Source organism: Arachis stenosperma, chromosome 10 (genome assembly GCF_014773155.1).
Source record: "Arachis stenosperma cultivar V10309 chromosome 10, arast.V10309.gnm1.PFL2, whole genome shotgun sequence".
Taxonomy (NCBI): domain Eukaryota; kingdom Viridiplantae; phylum Streptophyta; class Magnoliopsida; order Fabales; family Fabaceae; genus Arachis; species Arachis stenosperma.
Window position 1 is genome coordinate 59,906,299 of NC_080386.1, and position 4,234 is coordinate 59,910,532.

At 34.8% G+C, this 4,234-nt stretch overlaps 1 non-coding gene across 1 annotated transcript; it reads left to right on the plus strand.

The window, feature by feature from the left end:
* The first annotated feature begins 59 nt into the window (after window positions 1-59).
* On the plus strand, window positions 60-163 carry LOC130958842 (small nucleolar RNA R71). The gene has a single exon (XR_009077945.1). It is a non-coding gene; the product is annotated as a small nucleolar RNA R71 (small nucleolar RNA).
* The last annotated feature ends 4,071 nt before the right edge of the window (window positions 164-4,234 follow it).

Sequence of the window (4,234 nt, forward strand, 5' to 3'; positions counted from 1 at the left end):
TTTTCGAAAATTCAGAGAGACCATAATAGAATATATCCAATATGGTCCATTCTGAAAACATGTCAGATGGACATCTTTTGGTCAGCTGCTTGTATCTTTCCCAAGCTTCATAGAGGGATTCACCATCTTTTTGTTTGAAGGTTTGAACATCCATTCTCAGCTTGCTCAGCTTTTGAGGAGGAAAGAATTTATCCAGGAAGGCAGTGACCAGCTTATCCTAGGAGTCCAGGCTATCCTTAGGTTGTGAATCCAACCATATTCTAGCTCTGTCTCTTATAGCAAAAGGGAAAAGCATGAGTCTATAGACTTCAGGATCAACTCCATTCGTCTTTACAGTCTCACAGATCTGCAAGAACTCAGTTAAAAACTGATAAGGATCTTCAGATGGAAGTCCATAAAACTTGCAGTTTTGTTGCATCAAGGCAACTAGCTGAGGTTTCAGCTCAAAGTTATTGGCTCCAATGGCAGAAATGGAGATGCTTCTTCCATCAAACTTGGACGTTGGCTTTGTGAAGTCACCAAGCATTCTCCTTGCATTATTATTATTTTCGGCTGCCATCTCCTTCTCTTGTTCTAATGTTTCTGAAAGGTTGTTTCTGGATTGTTGTAATTTAGCTTCTCTTAATTTTTTCTTCAGAGTCCTTTCAGGTTCTGGATCAATTTCAAGAAGAGTGCCTTTATCCTTGTTCCTGCTCATATGAAAGAGAAGAAAACAAGAAAAGAAAGAGGAATCCTCTATGTCACAGTATAGAGATTCCTTTATGTTAGTAGAAAAAGAAGGGGGTAGAAGAATGAAGAAGGAGGTTCGGATTTTTGGATGAAGAGAGGTGAAGAGAAGTGTTAGTAATTAAATAATTAAATAGAAGAAGAAAAGAGAAGGGAATTTTCGAAATTAATTTTTGAAAAAGAAGTTAGTAATTTTCGAAAATTAGAGATAAAATGTAATTAAAATTAAAACATGAAACAATTAGTTAATTAAAAATAATTTTTGAAAAAGAGAGAGATATTTTCGAAAATTAGAGAGGGAAAAGTAGTTAGGTGGTTTTGAAAAAGATAAGAAACAAACAAGAAGTTAGTTAGTTGATTGAAAAAGATTTGAAATCAAAATTGAAAAAGATAAGAAGATAGCAAGTTAGATAAGATATTTTGAAATCGAATTTTGAAAAAGATAAAAATTTTTAAAAAGATAAAATAAAAGATAAAAAGATTTAATTCAAAAATTTTAAAATTATTTACTTCACTAACAAGAAACTACAAGATAAGATTCTAGAACTTAAAGATTGAACCTTTCTTAACAAGAAAGTAACAAACTTCAAATTTTTGAACCAATCACATTAATTGTTAGCTAATTTTTGAAAATATGATATAAAGATAAGAAAAAGATTTTTGAAAATTAATTTTCAAAATTTTCGAAAAATAGAAAAAATGAAAAAGATATGATTTTTGAAAAAGATTTTGAAAAGATAAGATTTTTAAAATTGAAATTTTGACTTGACTTGTAAGAAACAACTAATTTTGAAAATTTTTGACCAAGTCAATCCCAAAATTTCGAAATTTTTTGAGGGAAATAAGGAAAAGATATTTTTTTGATTTTTGAATTTTTTTATTATGAGAGAGAAAAACAACAAAAATGCTCAATGCATGAAATTTTTAGATCAAAACAATGAATGCATGCAAGAATGCTATAAATGTCAAGATGAACACCAAGAACACTTTGAAGATCATGATGAACATCAAGAACATAATTTTGAAAAATTTTTGATGCAAAGAAAACATGCAAGACACCAAACTTAGAAATCTTTAATGCATGGACTCTAACAAACAAAAAAATGCATATGAAAAACAACATAAGACACAAAACAAGAAATCATCAAGATCAAACAAGAGGACTTATCAAGAACAACTTGAAGATCATGAAGAACACTATGAATGCATGGAATTTTCGAAAAAATGCAAGAAAAATTTTTAAAGCATGCAATTGACACCAAACTTAAAAATTGAGTCAAGACTCAAACAAGAAACACAAAATATTTTTGGATTTTATGATTTTCTAATTTTTTTGTATTTTTATAAAAAAAAATTTTCGAAAAACATTTTTGGAAAAACGAAAAAGAAAAATTTTTGAAAAAGTTTTTGAAAAGAAAATTACCTAATCTGAGCAACAAGATGAACCGTCAGTTGTCCATACTCGAACAATCCCCGGCAACGGCGCCAAAAACTTGGTGAACGGAGTTGTGAAAACAACTGATACCATAATAATGATTTCATACAAGTACAAAAGAACATGGATCACAATTTCGTCCACCAAGTTTTTGAAAGTTTGTGAAAACGAAAAAGAAAAGAAAAATTTTGAAAAAGATTTTTGAAAAGAAAATTACCTAATCTGAGCAACAAGATGAACCGTCAGTTGTCCATACTCGAACAATCCCCGGCAATGGCGCCAAAAACTTGGTGGACGAAATTGTGATCCATGTTCTAACTATTTTGAGATGAAGGCATTCTTATGGCACTGGTTGAATTCACAACTCCGTTCAACTAACCAGCAAGTGTACTGGGTCGTCCAAGTAATAAACCTTACGTGAGTAAGGGTCGATCCCACAGAGATTGTTGGTATGAAGCAAGCTATGGTCACCTTGCAAATCTCAGTTAGGCAGATTAAATTGTTTATGGGTTCGGAAATCAATAATAAGAAAATAAATGATATAATAAAAGGGATAGAACACTTATGCAGATTCATTGGTAGGAATTTCAGATAAGCATATGGAGATACTGTGGGGCTCAAGGACGCCTGCCCTCCTATTGCTTTCACTCAATCCTTCTTACTCCTTTCCATGGCAAGCTGTATGTAGGGCATCACCGTTGTCAGTGGCTACATCCCATCCTCTCAGTGAAAATGGTCCTCTGCGGCTGTCACTCGCATGGCTAATCATCTGTCGGTTCTCAATCAGGTTGGAATAGAATCCATTGATTCTTTTGCGCTTGTCATCACGCCCAGCCTTCAGGAGTTTGAAGCTCGTCACAGTCATTCAATCCCAGAATCCTACTCGGAATACCATAGACAAGGTTTAGACTTTCCGGATCCTCATGAATGCCGCCATCTATCTAACTTATACCACGAAGATTCTGTTGGGGAATCTAAGAGATACGCATTCAAGCTTTGTTGCATGTAGAACGTAAGTGGTTGTCAATCACGTGCGTTCATAAGTGAGAATGATAATGAGGGTTATATAATCATCACATTCATCATGTTCTTGGGTATGAATGAATATCTTGGAATAAGAATAAGAGAGATTTGAATAAAAGAAAATAGAATTGCATTAACACTTGAGGTACAGCAGAGCTCCACACCCTTAATCTATGGTGTGCAGAAACTCCACCGTTGAAAATACATAAGTAAAAGGTTCAGGCATGGCCGAATGGCCAGCCCCCTAAAACGTGATCAATAGCCTCTTAAGATGAAGAATAAAACAAAACTGAGACCAAAGATGTCTAATACAATAGTAAGAGGTCCTATATATACTAGACTAGCTACTAGGGTTTACATGAGTAAGTAATTGATGCATAAATCCACTTCCGGGACCCACTTGGTGTATGCTTGGGCTGAGCTTGATCAATCCACGAGCTGAGGCTTCTCTTGGAGTTGAACTCCGAGTTATGACGTGTTTTGGGCGTTCAACTCCGGATCATGACGTTTTTCTGGCGTTTAACTCCAGACAGCAGCATGTACTTGGCGTTCAACGGCAAGTTACGTCGTCAATTTCCGATTAAAGTATGGACTATTATATATTGCTGGAAAGCCCTGGATGTCTACTTTCCAACGCCGTTGAGAGCGCGCCATCTGGAGTTCTGTAGCTCCAGAAAATCCATTTTGAGTGCAGGGAGGTCAGATTCCAACAGCATCAGCAGTCCTTTTGTCAGCCTTTTTCAGAGTTTTGCTCAAATCCCTCAATTTCAGTCAGAATTTACCTGAAATCACAGAAAAATACACAAACTCATAGTAAAGTCCAGAAATGTGAATTTAACATAAAAACTAATGAAAACATCCCTAAAAGTAGCTTAAACTTACTAAAAACTACCTAAAAACAATGCCAAAAAGCGTATAAATTATCCGCTCATCACTCGTCCTCGAGCAAAAGAAGAAAGAAGAGAGTAGAAGAAGAAGAAATGAGGAAGAAGGGAATGGCTTTGTGTTCGGCCAAAGAGGGGGAGAAGTGGTGTTTAGGTTGTGTGAAAA